General features: G+C 47.4%; 1 pseudogene; it reads right to left on the bottom strand.

Moving 5' to 3' along the window:
* Positions 1–2,932: 2,932 nt before the first annotated feature.
* Positions 2,933–18,793, bottom strand: LOC101142151 (small ribosomal subunit protein eS4, X isoform-like; annotated as a pseudogene).
* Positions 18,794–19,228: the final 435 nt, after the last annotated feature.

Here is a 19,228-nt window from a genome sequence, read left to right as displayed (position 1 = left end):
CAAGAAAGCTGGAGCAACACCTTTTTGGGACAGTTCTTTCTCCTTTGTCCACTTTTTAAACTCCCATGAGCCAGACTGCGGTATCTTAACTTTCTCTCCCTCATCTTCCTCACGTGGCACACAAACGTGGGCTTCCCTAGACCCAGTGCCAAGCTCCTGAGTCCTGCATGTAAGAACTCATTTCAGTGGAGCTGCAGGCCCAAAAACAACAGCAATGTGATAAAGGCCAAAATGTCACCATGGCAACCCAGAGATCCAGAGGGGAACTCTAGCCAGCAAAAATCAACACCAAATTAAAACCAGAACCTCAAAGAAAGAAAAAATATTATTCTTTAGATCTACTCTGTATACTCTGTAGTATAAAATAAATATCAATCTCCAAGCCCTTTTCAGTACCAGATACACCAATCAAAAAATTTTAGAGACCGTATATATATATATATTTTCACCTGCACTGAATAAAATCTTTTTTTAATTATTTTTATTTTTTAGATGCAGTTTCGCTCTTGTTGCCCAGGCTGGAGTGCAATGGCGTGATCTTGGCTTACTGCAACCTTCGCCTCCCAGGTTCAAGCGATTCTCCTGCCTCAGCCTCCCGAGTAGCTGGAACTACAGGCACGTGCCACCACACTTGGCTAATTTTTTGTATTTTTAGTAGAGACAGGGTTTCACCGTGTTAGCCAGGATGGTCTCGATCTCTTGACCTTGTGATCTGCCCGTCTCAGCCTCCCAAATGCTGGGATCACAGGCATGAGCCACCGTGCCAGGCCAACATTTCCTTTCCTTAAGAAACTTAGATATGCTTGGCCGGGGCCGGGCACGGTGGCGGGCGCTTGTAGTCCCAGCTTACTCGGGAGGCTGAGGCAGGAAAATGGCATGAACTCGGGAGGCGGAGCTTGCAGTGAGCCAAGATCGCACCATTGCACTCTAGCCTGGGCGACTGATTGAGACTCCGTCTCAAAAAATAAAAAAAAGAGAAAAGATATGCTTGGCCGGGCACGGTGGCTCATGCCTGTAATCCCAGCACTTTGGGAGGCCAAGGCAGGCAGATCACAAGGTCAAGAGATCAAGAACATCCTGGCCAACATGATGAAACCCCATCTCTACTAAAAATCCAAAAATTAGCCGGACATGGTGGCGGATGCCTGTAGTCCCAGCTACTCGGGAGGCTGAGGCAGGAGAATCTCTTGAACCCGGGAGGCGGAGATTGCAGTGAGCCAAGATCACACCACTGCACTCCAGCCTGGCAACAGAGTGAGACTCCGTCTCAAAAAAAAGAAAGAAAAAAAAAGAAACCTAGATATGCTCAAAAGCGATTCATAACACTTCCCTACCCTAATTTATCCTACGAGGCAATAATGCGTTTTCATTTTGGTTAAAGATGTCCTACTGCTGCGTAAACAGATCTGTTACGCCCTCGTCCAATGTCATTTATTTGCCATTTGGAAAGTTCTTATCCATTAAAATCCTGCACTTAGCCTGGGCAACATGGCAAAACCCCATCTCTACAAAAAATACAAAAATGAGCTGGGTGTGGTGGCATGTGCCTGTGGTCCCAGCTACACAGGAGGCTGAGGTGGGAGGATCACTTGACCCCAGGAGATTGAGGCTGCAGTGAGCCATGACTATGCCACTGCACTCCGGCCTGGGTGACAGAGAGACCCTGTCTCAAAACACAAAACAAAACAAAAAAAATCCTGCACTCAGCACAAAGCAGTGGCTCTCAAATAAGGCCCCAGATGAAGAGCATCCCGTGGGAACTTGTTAGAACTCCCCATTCTCAGGCCCCACCTCAGACCCCTTGGAATCAGAAGATCTGTAAGTGGAGCCCGGCAGCTTGTGCCTTGACCAGCTCTCCAGGTGATTCTGGAACACACTGAAGTTTGAGACCCACTGGCATAAATGATTGCTATGAAAACAAGGGTGATATTATTTATTCTCCTATTCATATGTGAGACTTTAAAACTGTGTACACTGAATCAAACCTGCGTGTTCCAAAACTATAACTGTATAGAATAGGGATTTCTTTATCCCTCACTGTGACTCAGATCTGTGAACCCTTTTTGTGCTGAAGGATGTTCTTTAATCTTATCACAAATTAGGCTTTTAAACAATAACTTTACCCTACTCAACACCACTCATTAAGACCTTGACTTTGTTTTAAATAAATAGTTTTTGGCTGGGTGCGGTGGCTCATGCCTGTAATCCCAGCACGTTGGGAGGCCAAGGCAGGTGGATCACTTGAGGTCAGGAGTTCGAGACCAGTCTGGCCAACATGGTAAAACCCCATCTCCACTAAAAATACAAAACTTAGCCAGATGTGGTGGTATGTGCCTGTAGTCCCAGCTACTTGGGAAGCTGAGGCAGGAGAATCACTTGAACCCGGGAGGTGGAGGTTGCAGTGAGCCGAGATTGCGCCACTGCACTCCAGCCTGGGTGACAGAGCCAGACTCTGTCTCAAAAAACAAAACAAAACAATAGTGCCTATCTCATAGGGTTGAAGATTAAAGGAGAAAATGTAGGTAGAGTGTTTAGACAGTAATAGCAAAAATAAGTATTCGAGCATAACCGTTACTATTGTCATTGAGATTCTCTTCATTCTCATAGCATAGGGGCTCTCTGACCCAGACTGAATCCTATTTATGAGGCTGACCATCCCCCACACCCCCAGGCCTCCAGGGTCAGGTGCCCCAGCCCTACACTGAACCACCTCCCTGCACCCCTCATCAGCCAGGTCCACCTCCTAGGTCCATCTGCCAGGTCAGTGGTCCATCTGCCAGGTCAGTAGTCCTCAGGTGAATCGGCAAATGAGAGGAGCTTAAGACACTCATTCCTTCATTCAACAGTCGGGACCTCTGCTAGGCTGTCAACGAGCAGGAAACCTGCCTTCTTGCAGCTTCTAGTCCAGGAGGGCATGCACTCATTTATCCAGTCAGCAGTTTTTTTCAGGGCCTACTTTGTGGTAGGCTCTATTGCGGGTGCTGGGATACAGAACAGGAACAAAACTGATGACATCCCCAGACTCATGAAGCTTATGTTGACCTGGAGGAGGTAAGCAGTAAGGAAACTGTTACAGGCAGGGCACAGTGGCTCATGCCTGTAATCCCAGCACTTTGGGAGGCCGAGGCAGGCGGATCACCTGAGGTCAGGAGTTCGAGACCAGCCTGGCCAACATGGTGAAACCCTGTCTCTACTAAAAATAAAAAAAAAGTTAGCCGGGCGTGGCAGCAGGTGCCTGTAATCCCAGCTACTTGGGAGGCTGAAACAGGAGAATCGCTTGAACCTGGGAGGCGGATGTTGCAGTGAGTCAAGATCGCACCACTGCACTCCAGCCTGGACAACAAGAGTGAAACTCCGTCTCAAAAAAAAAAACAGAAAACAGTTTAATGGGGGGGGGAAAAAAAGAGGAAGGAAGGAAAGAAGGGAGAGCAAGAGGGAAGAAATGCTGAGAGGACAAAGGCTTCAGCAGAGGCCAGGGAGCCACGTGGCTGTGCGTGTCTGTAACACAGCCTGGGGAGGGGCTAGGCTAGCTAGGAGTTCCCAACAGCTGGACTGCACCGTCAGGCTCGACTGAACAGCTGACTTTGGAACTGGGGAGGATGGAAGAAGGAGATCCTAACACGAAGCTAAGGGGCAGGAAAGGGAAGGGTGTGGCAGGTCCTGGTGTACCCAGAGACAGAGAGCTCATCTTCTGAAAGGGGCTCCATTGTCCACAGGAACTGGGAGCTGAGATGCACCCGTTACTCAACTCATGCTAGCTCCAGAGTATTTGGCCCAGAGTAGATGTTTAGGAAAGAAAATGCTGTTCCATCCTTTGATAATCTCACCAGGTGGTGAGTGGATTTCCTCATTCACTCAGCAGGCAGTTTGCCAGCCCCTTTCCTGTGCCAGGGGACAGTGGCAAAAGAGAGGTTAAGTCCCTGCCCTCGAGAAGCATTGAAAGGAAGACCAGAAGCACCATGTACATAAAACCCTCAGGCCAGACAGTGCTAGGAAGAAAGGCCAAGGGCTGGGAAACCACGGGGAGAGAGGGCATTACAAAGAGGTGCTCAGGTAAAGGAGACAGTCTTTAGTGGAGACTTGAATGCTCAAAAGGCAAGCACAGGCTGGCGCCGTGGCTCACGCCTGGAATCCCAGCACTTTGAGAGGTCGAGGCAGATGGATCACAAGGTCAGGAGTTCGAGACCAGCCTGGCCAATATGGGGATACCCTGTCTCTACTAAAAATACAAAAATTAGCCGGGCATGGTGGTGGGCGCCGGCAGTCCCAGGTACTCAGGAGGCTGAGGCAGGAGAATCACTTGAACCCAGGAAGCGGGGGTTGCAGTGAGCCCAGATCGCGCCACTGCACTCCAGCCTGGGTGACAGAGTGAGACTCTGTCTCAAAAATAAAATAAAATAAAAAGGCAATCACAAAGGAAGTAGACAAAATAGAATAGTCTCCAATTTCCCCACACTCCCATTCACAGAGATAAAAACTACTAGAACACAGAAGTATAATTCTACATTTTTTCTAGTCATAATCTGTATGATTTATGATATAGAAAACATAACAAATGTTACGTTAAAGCTATAACATTAAACATAATTTTTTTTTTCTTTAAGACAGGGTCTCGCTCTGTCACCCAGGCTGGAGTGCAGTGGCGTGATCTCAGCTCACGGCAAACTCCACCTCCTGGGTTCAAGCGATTCTCCTGCCTCAGCCTCCCAAGTAGCTGGGATTACAGGCACATGCCACCACGCCCAGCTAATTTTTGTATGGTTTGGTAGACACGGGGTTTCACCACATTGGCCAGTCTGGTCTCAAATTCCTGACCTCAAGTGATCTGTCCACCCTCTTCGGCCTCCCAGAGTGCTGGGATTACAGGCGTGAGCCACTGTGCCCGGCTAAAACAATAATTTTTGTTTGTTTCTTGACACAGGGTCTCGTTTTGTCACTCAGGCTGGCGTGCAATGGTGCAGTCACAGCTCTGCAGCTTCCAACTCCCCAGGCTCAGGTGATCCTCCCACCTCAGCTTCCCGAGCAGCTGGGTCTACAGGTGCATGCCACCTTGCCCGGTTGATTTTTGTATTTTATGCAGAGAGGGGGTTTCCCCCATGGTGCCCAGGCTGGTTTCCAACTCCTGGGCTCAAATGATCCACCTGCATTGGCCTCCCGAAGTGCTGGGATTACAGGCATGAGCTATCACATCTGGCTCATAATGAATTGTATTTTTTTTTTTTTTTTTTTTTTTGAGACAGAGTTTTGCTCTTGTTGCCCAGTCTGGAGTGCAATGGCATGATCTTGGCTCACTGCAACCTCCGCCTCCCGGGTTCAAGCAATTCTCCTGCTTCCTGGGTAGCTGGGATTATAGGAATGTACCAACACACCTGGCTAATTTTTGTATTTTTAGTAGAGATGGGGTTTCTCCATGTTGGTCAGGCTGGTCTCGAACTCCCGACCTCAGGTGATCCTCCCGCCTCAGCCTCCCAAAGTGCTGGGATTACAGACATGAGCCACCGCACCCCGCCAAATTCTTTTTTAATAACAATAGTGGAGTCATCAGCCTGGGCAACATAGCAACATAAATTTTTTTTTTTCTTTGAGACGGAGTTTTCGCTCTTGTTGCTCAGGCTGGAGTGCAGTGCCGTGATCTCATCTTAAAAAAAAAAAAAAAGATAATAACTGCCATGTTAGGATGTTAGGATTTTTTTTGTTATGTTATTATTATTATTATTATTTCAAAGAAGAGGTCACAGTATGTTGCCCAGGCTGGTTTTGAACCCCTGGCCCTCGAGCAGTTCTCCCACTTCAGCCTCCCAAAGTGACAGGATTCCAGGTGGGGACCACTGAGCCTGGCCTTTTTTTTTTTTTTTTCACTTTTGTTAGGCTTTTTTCATATGCCGCATGGCTAACAGGCCTACCACATGTTCCTCACCAGCCCTCTGCATGTACTAGTTCATTTAATCCTTGTATGAACCCTGTGAGGTAGGAAGGATTATATGTTCATTTTGCATTTGAAGGAACCAGGGAACATAGTGGTTTAGTAACTCACCCTCCAGGGCCAGGCAGGTGTCAAAAATGTGTGAACACTAGGTGCTGAGCACACACCCTAACAAGTTGAGTCAAGTTGCCTTTTAAAGTAACCTGTGGCACAAACAAACACATCCACAGGCTATTTAGGGCCTGGGGGCTGCCAGGGTAAGGCTGTAGGAGACTACAGTCTCTAAAAGGTCCCACTCCCTCATCTTCCCTACAGCAATGCAGGAAAAGTGCTAAATCCAGATGTTGTAGGGAGGAGAGTTACTTTACCAGTCCTCAATTTTTTGCCAACAAGATACTACACTCCAAAACAAAGTGCACATTTGATATGCATTTTTTTTTCTTTTTTTGAGACAGAGTCACACACTGTCGCCCAGGCTGAAGTGCAATGGCGCAATCTCGGCTCATGGCAACCTCCATCTCCCGGGTTCAAGCAATTCTGCCTCAGCCTCCTGAGTAGTTTGGATTGTAGGTGCCCACCATCACGCCCGGCTAATTTTTTTATTTTTAGCAGAGACAGGGTTTCGCCATGTTGGTCAGGCTGGTCTCAAACTCCTGACCTCAGGTGATTTGCCCACCTCAGCCTCCCAAAGTGCTGGGATTACAGGGAAGAGCCATGGCACCTGGCCTGGAAATGTCACCTTTAATCATATAATGAGCTGACCTCTATCCATGTGCCTTCTTCTGCACCCTCTTACCTGTTTAGTTGATTCTTTTCCTATGATTCTGTCCCACTGAGTCTATTCCTATGTTGATGCCAGACTGTTTTGATTATTGTAGCTTTCAGCCTTGTTTCAATTTCTGCCTCATCTCCGTGGTTCAAGTCTTCCAGTAAGGTTATAGAACCAATGTATCCTGTTCTTCCCCACCTTCCAACACATAAACAAATCTTGCTCTAATTTTGTGTGGAATTACTCAGAATGGGTAGATTTAAAGACTGGATATCTTTCTACTAATGAGGCTGAGATAAGGTCTTTTTTCAGTCTAGAAAGGGCAAGCCCTGGGGCAGAACTCTTATATTAAAGCAGTAGCTCAACCAAGGTGATTTAGTGCCCCCGACCCCCCAGGGGACATTCAGCTAGGTTTGGGGATATTTTTTGGTTGTCATGACTAGGGAGGGTGCCCCTGGCATCTAGTGGGTAGAGGCCAGCGTTGCTGCTCCACATCCTACAAGCACAGTCCCCACAACAAAGCATTATCTGGTCCAAAATGTCAACAGTGCTGAGGTTGAGAAACTGTGGGTTATCAAATCAAAATCCAGACAGGTGGCCCAGAGGATGGCCACAAGGGTATAGAGTTCTCAAATGACTTACCTGTGCTTCTGGCCTAAGGCTTCTTCTGACTTCTTTCAACGAAGGCAGCACAGGACACAGTGTGGGAGTGCCCAGGCTTCCCGCCCTGAGTGAGGCTGAGCAGCATGCCAGGGTCAGGTCCGAGTTGTTAGGATCAGTCTCCCTTTCCTCTTAGGTACCCTCTACAATGGTTAGAATCACAACGACCTCCAAAAATTAGCCTTTTCCATATATGGATATATATTTACTTTCTTTCGTTCTTTTTTTTTTTTTTTGAGACGGAGTCTCGCTCTGTCGCCCAGGCTGGAGTGCAGTGGTGCAATCTCAGCTCACTGCAACCTCCGCCTCCCAGGTTCAAGCAATTCTCCTGCCTCAGCCTCTGGAGTAGCTAGAACTACAGGCGCATGCCGCCACGCCCAGTTAATTTTTTGTATTTTTAGTAAAGACGGGATTTCACCGTGTTAGCCAGGATGGTCTGGATCTCCTGACCTCGTGATCCGCTTGCCGCAGCCTCTCAAAGTGTTGGGATTACAGGCGTGAGCCACCGCGCCCGGCCTTACTTTCTTTCTTTCTTTTTTTTTTTTTTTTTGAGATGGAGTTTTGCTCTTGTTGCCCAGGCTGGGTCTCAGCTAACTGCAACCTCTGCCTCCTGGGTTTCAGTGATTCTCCTGCCTCAGCCTCCTGAGTAGCTGGGATTACAGGCACCTGCCACCACGCCCAGCTAATTTTTGTATTTGTAGTAGAGACGGGATATCACCATGTTGGCCAGGATGGTCTCGAACTCCTGACCTCAGGTGATCCACCTGCCTCGGCCTCCCACAGTGCTGGGATTACAGGCATGAGCCACCGTGCCCAGCTGCTTACTTTCTTTTTTAACATTTTAAATCAACCTTATAGAGATCTAGTTTACAAAGTATAAAATGCACAGATTGACTGGGTGCAGTGGCTCGCTCCTGTAATCCTAACACTTTGGGAAGCTGAGGTGGGTGAATCACTTGAGGCCAGGAGTTCAAGACCAGCCTGGCCAACATGGTGAAACTCTGTCTCTACTTAAAATAGAAAAATTAGCCAGCCATGGTGGTGGGCGCTTGTAATCCCAGCTACTCAGGAGGCCGAGGCAGGAGAATCGCTTGAACCTGGGAGGCGGAGGTTGCAGTGAGTCAAGATCGCACCATTGCACTCCAGCCTGGGTGACAGAGCGAGACTCCATCTCAAACAATAAAATAAATAAAATAAAATAAATAAAATAAAATAAAATATAATATAAAATAAAATAAAATGCACAGATTAAGTGTTGGGTTTATAGGTGTGAGCCACCATGCCTGGCCCAGAATAATGTTTGATGAATGTCTGGGCACCACGTGTGCCTTCATCTTGACACCTAAGGTGAAACATCATAATGTCCAAGTGAAGACTTGGGGGATCCCTATGAAGATCTCTGGAGTCCTTGGTGGAACAGGTGAAACTTCTGAGCTTGGGCACCTAATTCCACCAGGAAGACTTTAAGCCAGGCCACAGAGGAGGGCAGGAGGGCTGAGTGGCATCAATAATGAGGCTGAGACCCTGCCTGGGCACCGACTCTGTGCCAGGCACAGTGCATTATGATTTCTGGGCATTGATCTAGATAAGATCCTCCTCACATCCCTGAGATGGAAACATGGGTTTTGACTATTTCACCCACAGGGGAGTTGGAAGACTGTCCAAGGCCCCAGAGCCAAACCTCAAACCTTGGGTCCAGAGCTTGGTACTAATCAGGATGCCCTCCCGCCTCCCACAGGAAGGGGAAGACCTCTTGCATGTGAAAGGTGGGGTTCAGCTTAACCCGTAATGAGCATTAGTGAAAGATTTGTTCCTCTGGGGCTTGCTGGGCATGGAACAGGCACCGCCAGGAGTTCAGGGATGCGAATGCCCAGCCCTGCACAGCAGGAACCCCACCTGACCTGGGCTCTGTGCACGAGGTCATCTGAGCTTCACGATGCCCTGCGAAATGGGTCCTTTGCATATTTCTATTTACAGATGAAGAAACTGAGGCTCAGGGAGGTTAGGAGGGAACTTTCAAACTTTGTCAGTGTCAGAGCCAGCAAGGCCTCAAGTGCAACCAGGACCGAGGCAGCTGGCTCCATGTGAGGCGGCACTGACCTGGGGTCCCAGGGCTCCAGGTTCAACCCACCTTCATCCCTCACTGGAGGCGACCTAACCGCTCCATGCCTCAGTTTCCACACTTTTAAAATAAAAATGATAGCCGGGCGTGGTGGCTCATACCTGTAATCTCAGCACTTTGGGAGGCTGAGGTGGGTGGATCACTTGAGGCCAAGAGTTCGAGACCAGCCTGGCCAACATGGTGAAACCCCATCTCTACTAAAAAAAAAAAAATAACAAAAATTAGCGGGACAGGGTGACACCCGCCTGCAATTCCAACTACTTGGGAGGCTGAGGCAGGAGAATCACTTGAACCCAAGAGGCGGAGGTTGCAGTGAGCCGAAATCGAGCCACTGCACTTCAGCCTGGGTGACAGAGCAAGACTCTGTCTCAAAAAAAAAAAAAAAATGAAAATGATAGTCTCAACCTCTTGGGATCTGGGGGAGAGATAAGTGAAAAGTAATGTCTGCAGAGCGCTTGGGGGGCTTGGAAAGCCGGACCCTTCATCCTAACAAAGGCCTCATTCAGGCTGTGCCCAGGGTCTGCATGTGTCTGTGGCATGAGCACCCGGGAAGGCCTAAGTGGTCCCCTCTCAGGCCAGGTGTTGAATCACATGCATCACCTTTCAGACTGGCCACCCAGGTCTGCCCAGGTCCCTCCATGCTGGGATTCTCCACCTCTGCCCCAGTTGTCAGTCTGGTACTACTCATGCATTCATTCCACAGATTCCCAGGCCGTGTGCTGGGGAGCTGACAGTCAACCAAAGAGGCCAAAATCTGGCTGGTGTGATGGCTCACGCCTGTAATCCCAACAATTTGGGAGGCTGAGGAGGGAGGATCGCTTGAGCCCAGGAGTTCCAGAGCAGCCTGGGCAACATAAGAAGACTCAGTCTTTACAAATAATAGAAACATTAGCTAGGCATGGTGGCACGCGCCTGTGCTCCCAGCTACCCAGGAGGCCGAGGTGGGAGAATTACTTGAGCCTGGGAGGTCAAGGCTGCAGTGAGCCATGATTGTGCAGCTGCACCCCAGCCTGGGCGACAGCGAGACCCTGTCTCAAAGAAAAAAAAAAAAAAAAGAGGCCAAAAATCCCCGTCTTCAGGGGGCTTCCCATCAGCAGTGGGAGATAAACCTTCGCACTTGGTGGACAGTTCCATAACCAGCCCAGCATTTACAGAGGTGATACAGGAGGGTGCTATAGGAGGCTACGGGTGGTCTGGTCCAGTCCAGGGGTGAGAGAGCTTCGCAGCAATCCTGAGGGTCTTGAAGGATGGAGAAGATTCTTAGAAGAAGCAGGGGGAGGGGAAGGGATAGCAAGGCCCTGGGGCACCCAGAGCGCAGCCAGAATTGGAGCACTAAGGGTGGGGTCAGGAGCTGGTTCTTTCAGTCCACAAACATCCATCCTCTTATCTACCTTGCTCAACAAAGCATTTGGACCACAGCGAGTGTTTAGTAAATACAATGCTTTTCTTAAGCTGCATGGGCGGTGGATAAGACTTTCTTGTTCCTGTAACAGATACACTCCGAGCACCTCCCAGATGCCAGGCCTGGCTTGGAGACCCCGGGGAACAAAAGCAACAAAGCCCCTGATCTCACAAAGCTTACCATGATTGGGGAGGATAAACCACCACAAACAAATACTTAGGACACTGTCAGGCAGCACTCGGAAGGAAAGAGAAGAGGCATGGTGTCTTACAGGTCACAGCAAGTCCTCTCTGTGAAGGTGACTCCCCACTGCACACTTCGGAACCCCAGAGGCAGATGTTTAGAGATGTCCCCTTTAGGGCCAGGCAGGCGGCTCAAGCGAGATTCTCACACCAGGTGCTAAACCACTTGCTTTAAGATTAAACTATTCCCCTGCTTGATTGCAATACATTTTAATATAGCCTGTGGCCCAAGCAAAAGCCACCCCACAGGCTGTTTAGGACCTAAGGGCTGTGAGCATTTGGGAAGTTCAATGCTACAGAATGTAATGGATCCATCCCCCATAGTATCTATAGGACTTACAGAATCATACAGGTACATGCTATAGGGTAAATGCAAGAAAGGAGGGTGTAGTGTCCAAGAGTTTTTAGCTAATGCTACATTTAGGTTCTCAAATGCTCCCATCAATTGAATTAGACCCCTGCCGACAGCGAAGAAGAGAGCCTGTGTCCTGGTAAGTTCACCTGCAATGGATGTTCCACTTGGTACACTATAACGAGTAGGAACTCCCTAGCTTCTCCACAGAAATAACCAGGATTAAGAAGTCTGTAGCCCTTGAGTCCTTTTTCTATATACTGTATTTAAGTACATATTTCTGCACACAGCTTTTTTAAAGAAGATCTTACTGCTCTTTTACATGAATTTGCCAAGCAACATTCTTGGCCCTTCTTCGACATTATCTACAGCTATGTCTCATTTTCTGTTTGTTTGTCATTTTAGCATCTGCACGCCCTGATGGTAGAAATGGTATGGTGATGACAACTCTTCTGGTATTTACTGTATTTACCTGTATTCCTTCTTCAGTGAACTACCTGTTTAAGCTCTTTGCTCATGTTACCATTGCACTATCTTTTTAGTGTTCTTTCTCTTTTTCTTCTTCTTCTTCTTCTTCTTATTATTATTCTAAAATGGAGTCTCACTCTGTTGCGCAGGCTAGAGTGCAGTGATGCAATCTCTGCTCACTGCAACCTCTGTCTCCAGGGTCTGGTCTAAGTGATTCTCCCGCTTCAGCCTCCGAGCAGCTGAGATTACACGTGTGGACCACCAAGTCCGGCTAATTTTTGTATTTTTCTTTATTTTATTTTTTTTTTTTGAGAACGTCTTGCTCTGTCACCCAGGCTGGAGTGCAGTGGCACGATCTCAGCTCACTGCAACCTCCGCGTCCCAGGTTCAAGCAATTCTCCTGCCTCAGCCTCCTGAGTAGCTGTGATTACAGACATGCACCACCACACCTGGCTAATTTTTGTATTTTTAGTAGAGACGAGGGTTCACCATTTTGGCCAGGCTGGTCTTGAACTCCCAACCTCAGGTGATCTGTCTGCCTTGGCCTCCCAAAGTGCTGAGATTGCAGGCATGAGCTACCACACCCGGCTTAATTTTTGGATTTTTCATAGAGATGGGGTTTGGCCATGTTGGCCAGGCTGGTCTCGAACTCCTGGCCTCAAGCGATCTGCCCACCTCGGCCTCCCAAAGTGCTGGGATTACAGGCATGAGCCACTGCTCCCAGCCTTTTTATTATGATGTTTAAATGGTGCTCTACATATTTAAAGAAACTTCTCTAGTAACCAACTATAGAAATTATCCCTGAAAGTGTAGTTTCTTTTTTTTTTTCTTTTTTGAGACGGGGTCATGCTCTGTCACCCAGGTTCAATCACTCAATCGGGGCTCACTGCAGCCTCCATTTCCTGGGCTCAAGCGATCCTCCCACCTCAGCCCGGTGAGTAGCTGGGACCGCAGGAGCATGCGAGCACACCCAGCTAATTTTTGTATTTTTTTGTAGTGATGGGGGTCTCACCGTGCTGCCCAGGCTGGTCTCAAACTCCTGGCCTTAAGTGATCCTCCTGCCTAGGCCTCCCAAGCTGTTGGTATTATGGGCATGAGCCACCGCACCTGGCCCAGTCTTCTTTTTATTAGTCTTGTATCAAGCATTCTCATAGAATTTGTTTTTTAGGTTTGGGTCTTGAGCCCGTGTGGAACTGTGGAATGTGCGTCTATATGTGTTTGGGGTTTGAGGAGGAAGCCTCATGTTACTGTTTCCAAATGAATAGACTTCCAGTCGATTGGCCTAATAGCATTTACTTAAAAATCCCTCCCATTCGAAGTGCTGTCTTCATCATTTCCCTGATTCCTGCATATTCTTGGATCCTTGCTGGACTCTGCCATGCTGTGGGTGAAACCATCTATTGGACACAGATACCAGAGGGAGCGCAAAGGCCTTCGCCTTGTTTCTCTGCCTCCTGTCACCGACTCCACCCTCCACAAGAACTTTACAATCTCTTGGATTTCTTCAACTCTACACGATTCCCTCCTCCGCCAAAAAAATGTTTTTCCTTTAATTTTGAGCAGAATTACTCTTAATTTGTAGATGCCTTTTGAGAGATCTGAGATCTTTACATGAATGGAGCTGGTCCCTTTTAGGTATAGCTGGAACAACAACAAAAAAAGCCAGCTCTTTGGTGCAGAGCCCGGGGGCTAAAAAAAATAAAATTCCAGACAGGTGACCGAAGGATGGCCACAAGGGCATAGAGTCCTCAAATGACTCACCTGCGGCTCTGGCCAAAGGCTTCTTCCGGATTCTTCTGCTCAGGGCAAGGGTGTGGCAGCACCAGGCTCCCAGCCCTGAGGTGAGGTTGGAGCAGCACCCAGGATAGGGTGCAATTTATTTTCAGTGAAAGAATTGTAGCCTCATTCCACATAGGAACTCTTCCCATGGGTAGGAATCAGATGTATTAAAAAACAATCGCTAATCAGGTATTGATCACTTTTAGGCACTCTCATTGTTTGAAAAATCATAGTAGCTTTCATTCAACAAGTATTTCTCCTACTCCTTCTGTGTCCTAAGGGTGGGTATACGGCAGTGTGTGTGTGATGATTACTTCCTGGCCTGGGAGAAAAGCAATGAGCAAATAAGTAGTAAGATGCATGGCCCAGCATCTGGAGACAGGGCCACAGGGCAAAGTAAAGCCAGAGGGGGAGGACACCTTAGGCGCTAGAACCATTTCTTTTTCTTTTCTTTTCTTTTATTGAGACTGAGTCTTGCTTGCTCTATCACCCAGGCTAGAGTGCAGTGGTGCGATCTCGGCTCACTGCAACCTCCACCTCCCAGGTTCAAGAGATTCTCATGCCTCAGTCTCCCTAGTAGCTGAGATTACAGGCAGGTGCTACTATTCCCAGCTAATATTTGTACTTTTAGTAGAGACGGAGTTTCACCGTGTTGGCCAGCTTGTCTCCAACTCCTGACCTTAGGTGATCCACCCACCTCAGCCTCCTGAAGTGCAAGGATTACGGGCGTGAGCCACCGCACCTGGCTCTGCTGGTGCAATTTCAATAGGCTTGTTGGGGAGGCCTCGCACAACTCATATGTTAACAATCACAACCTGGGATTACTTTATTTCTTTATCATTTATTAGCTTCTTGTCTGTATCTTGCACTAGAATAGGAGCCTGTCAACGGCAGTGACCTCATCTGTCCCCATAGGCCTGGTTGACGTTTAACACATGGTGGGCTCTCACTGCTGGTGGGAAGACTCAGTGAAGCTGCTATCAACCAGCAAGATCCAGGCCTCAAGAAAAAGTAGATTAATTCAGAGAGGACCAGCCACTGCCTTCCACACAGTGGAGATAGCCAACCTCAAACTTTAATGATCCATTGGTTTTGGTCCAGCGGTAGTTCAGTTCCACTGGATCTGGGGCCCTGGGCCTGGGATTTTGCATTTCTAGCAAGCTCCAGGGTGGTTTGGTGGCCCTGCCCGGGAATCACACTTTGAGCACAGCCCTTGAAGACATTCATTTAAGTGCTTTACAATGTCTGCCAAGTTTCCAAAGCTTTCCAGCTCTTCCTCTGGTCTCATTTAAAAGCACAGAATTGAAAAGGGGACCTGCTGTTAGATGGTAAGAAATTATTATTCATTTATTATTATTTTTTTTTGAGATGAAGTCTCACTCACTCTGTTGCCCGGGCTGGAGTGCAGTGGCATGATCTCTGCTCACTGCAACCTCCCCCTCTCAGGTTTGAGCAATTTTCCTGTCTCAGCCTCCCCAAGTGCTGTGATTACAGATGGGAGTCACAGAATTAATAAGTGCCTGGCTTATTTATTTATTTTGAGATAGGGTCTCACTCTGTCACTCAGGCTGGAGTGCAGTGGCACAATCATGGCTCACTGCAGCCTCAACCTCCTGGGCTCAAGCAATCCTCCCACCTCAGCCTCCCAAGTAACTGAGACCACAGCCTTCCACCACCACGCTGCGCTAATTTGTGTGTGTGTGTGTGTGTGTGTGTGTGTGTGTGTGTGTGTAGATGGGGGTCTCACTCTGTTGTCCAGGCTGGTCTCAAATTCCTTGTTTCAAGCCATTCCCCTGTCTTGGCCTCCCAAAGTGCTAAGATTACAGGCACAAGCCACCGCACCCAGCCCAGAAATTTTTATTAACGTGTACTGGGAGTGACGATCACACTGGGGGTTAGAAAAACAAACAAGCAAGAATGCCTTTATCTGCTTAGATGGACACTGATATATTTCTGGGTAGAATGATATGAGGTCGGGGTGTGTTTTACAATACTGAGAAAGGAGGGACGGATGGAGGAGAGGGATGGGTGAACCCAAGCGGCAGAAAATGTGGCAATTGGGACCCCCATGGGTAGGCCAGGCACAGTGGCTTACGTCTGTAGTCCAAGCGCTTTGAGAGGCTGAGGCAGGAGGATTGATTGAGCCCAACAGTTCCAGACCAGCTTAGGCTGTTCTCTACAAGACCCCATCTTTACAGGAAATTTAAAAATTAACCAGCCATGGTGGCGTGTGCCTGTGGTCCCAGCTACACGAGAGGCTGAGGCAGGAGGATTGCTCAAACCCAGGAGGTTGAGGCTGTAGCAAGCAGCGTTTGTGCCACTGCACTCCAGCCTGGGTGACAAAGCGAGACCCTGTCTCAATTTATAAAAAAGAAAAAGGGCCAGGCATGGTGGCTTACACCTGTAATCTCAGAACTTTGGGAGGCCCAGGCAGGTGGATCACTTGAGGTCGGGGCTTCAACACCAGCCTGGCAAACATGGTGAAACCCCGTCTCCAGTAAAAATACAAAAATTAGCCGGGCATGAGGCATGTCTGTAATCCCAGCTAATCCAGAGGTTGAGGCAGGAGAATAACTTGAACCCAGGAGGCGGAGGTTGCAGTGAGCAGAGATCGTGCCACTGCACTCCAACCTGGACAATAGAGGGAGACTCTGTCTCAAAAAAAAAAAAAAAAAAAGAAGAAGAAGAAAAAGAAACAGGATCAAGCACAATAGCTGCTGCTCTTATTCTAATTAACATCAATATTACTTAAAGGGCAGGGTTGGGTGCAGTAGCTCCCACTTGTAATCCCAGCACTTGGGAGGCCTAGGCAGGCAGGAAGAATGCTTGAACCCAGGAGTTCAACCTGGGCAACATAGTGAGACTCCATCTTTACATACAATTTTAAAATAATAAAAATTGGCCGGGTGCAGTGGCTCATTCCTGTAATCCCAGCACTTTGGGAGGCCGAGGCGGGCAGACCACTTGAGGTCGGGAGTTCGAGACCAGCCTGACCAACATGGAGAAACCATGTCTCTACTAAAAATACAAAATTAGCCGGGCGTGGTGGCGCATGCTTGTAATCCCAGCTACTCGGGAGGCTGAGGCAGGAGAATCGCTTGAATTTGGGAGGCAGAGGTTGCGGTGAGCCGCTATTGTGCCATTGTACTCCAGCCTGGGTAACAAGAGCGAAACTCTGCCTTAAAAAAAAAAATAATAATAATAATAATTAAGGCCTGGTGGTCAACTGCTGTGCCTGTACACTATGTGTAGAAGGGTTTCGGATCAGACTCAGAGGTACTCATTTTGTGGGTCATCGTCTTCTCTTTCCTTTCTTTCTTCCTTTCTTTCCTTTTTTTTCCCCCCCATTGGAGGGATGGTTTAATTTCTTTCTCCTCCCGTGACCACACCCAATGCATAGCCATCAAAATTCGCTGCAGAAAACCCTTGCTATTAGCATTTTCTCTTAACAACAATATTTACTTACAAAGGAACAATTCCAGATCTAAGGGAACATTGTTTATGGTGGCTGCCTGGAAGTGGGGAAGGCAGGTGAGTGGTGGGTGGGTAAAGACAGAGACTTGCATTTTTTTCCACTTGATAACTTTGTTAGCTTTTGGTATTAATGTATTTTTAAAATCCAGGAAGGCATACGTATATTTTGGTTATAAAATACTCTTAAAATATGTATACGTGTATTGCTATGGAACACATAAATGTCCATCTTCCTGGCTTTTTCCCAGAATTGAACATTATTCTTGAGGTTAATAGGACATTTCTCTCAGACTCTGCCCTGGTAGGTGCTCTTCCCTTACCAACAAGTAGGAATTGCCTCGCTTCTCCCCAGAAGGAAACATGGTAAATATCCTGTAAGTCCCTTTTCTATATATTTAAGTACATATATCTGCATGCAGCTTTTTTTTTTTTTTTTTTTTTGAGGTAGAGTCTCGCTCTGTCACCCTGGCTGGAGTGCGGTGGCACCATCTCGGCTCACTGCAACCTCCACTTCCCGAGTTCAAGTGATTCTCCTGCCTCAGCCCCCTCTCGTAGCTGGGATTACAAGTGCCCGCCACCACATCCGGCTAATTTTTGTATTTTGTAGTAGAGATGAGGGTTCACCATGTTGGCCAGGCTGGTCTTGAACTCCTGACCTCAGGTGATCCACCCGCCTCGGCCTCCCAAAGTGCTGGGATTACAGGCATAAGCCACCACGCCTGGCCTCACATACAGCTTTTATAACAAGGATCTTATTCTTTGCAATTTTATATAAATCTACCACCTAGCAATATTCTTGTCCATTCTTCTGCATCATTATTTATGCCTGTATCTCATTTTGTTCTCTACTAGCCTTTTCCTCTAGTTTTGTTAAGCTGAAACTGACAAATAAAAGTTATGTATATTTACAATGTACAACATGTTTTGATATATGTATAATACAATTGTGGAGGCTGGGCACGGTGGCTCACGTCTTCTTTCTCCTTTGGGAAAAAAATATATATACACACATACATATATAAATATATATACATATATACACACATATATAAATATATATACATATATACACACATATAAATATATATACATATATACACACATATATATAAATATATACACACACACACACACACACACACGTATATATATATTTGAAGGATTCCTTTTGTGCCCACAAAGATTTTTCTCAGTTTGCACAAACTTGTACTTGGCCTCCTCAGGTGTAATACGATGTACAGCAAAGCGACCCTTGGTGTCATAGATCAGACGGAAATTCTCTCCCGACTTGTCAATGCTGTTGACATCCATGAATCCAGCAGAGTAGGTTATATCAGTACGCACCTTGCCATTGATCTTAATGAACCGCTGCATGCAAATCTTCTTTACTTCATTTCCAGTGAGGACATACTTAAGTCTGTTCCTTAGGAAAATGATGAGGGGGAGACACTCTCTCAAATTGTGGGGACTGGTGGATGGACGAGGAGCAAACACACCGGTCAATTTATTCAGCATCCAATGCTTTGGAGCTGCTACCTGCTTCAGATGCTTCTTGGGACCACGAGCCATGGCTGCATTAGGCAAGGAAAGAGGACCTCCGTCTTCTGGTGTGCGTAGAAATTGGGGCCCTAATTTTTATATTTTGCAGAGTCAGGGTCTCCCTATGTTGCCCAGGCCAGTCTTGAACTCCTGGGCTCAAGCTATCCTCCCACCTCAGCCTCCCAAAGTGCTGGGATTACAGGCATGAGCCACTGTGCCCTGTCTTTTCTCTTTTTTTTGTAAATACAGAAAAGGTCTTGCTCTGTTTCCCAGGCTGGAGTACAGTGGCACAATCATAGTTCACTGCAGCCTCCAACTACTAGGCTCAAAAGATCCTCCCACCTCAGTCCCCCAAGTATCTGGAATTACAGGCTTGAGCCACCACGCCCAGCATGCATTTTTTAACATCTGGGGAAAAGTCCACCTTAAGGAATGTAAGTTAGTTGATACATAAAAACAATAATTTTCTCCTGTGGTAGGAGACCGAGATTTGTAGGA

This window comes from Gorilla gorilla, chromosome 21 (assembly GCF_029281585.2).
Source record: "Gorilla gorilla gorilla isolate KB3781 chromosome 21, NHGRI_mGorGor1-v2.1_pri, whole genome shotgun sequence".
NCBI classification, from domain to species: domain Eukaryota; kingdom Metazoa; phylum Chordata; class Mammalia; order Primates; family Hominidae; genus Gorilla; species Gorilla gorilla.
This window is presented reverse-complemented; position numbering and strand designations above follow the sequence as displayed.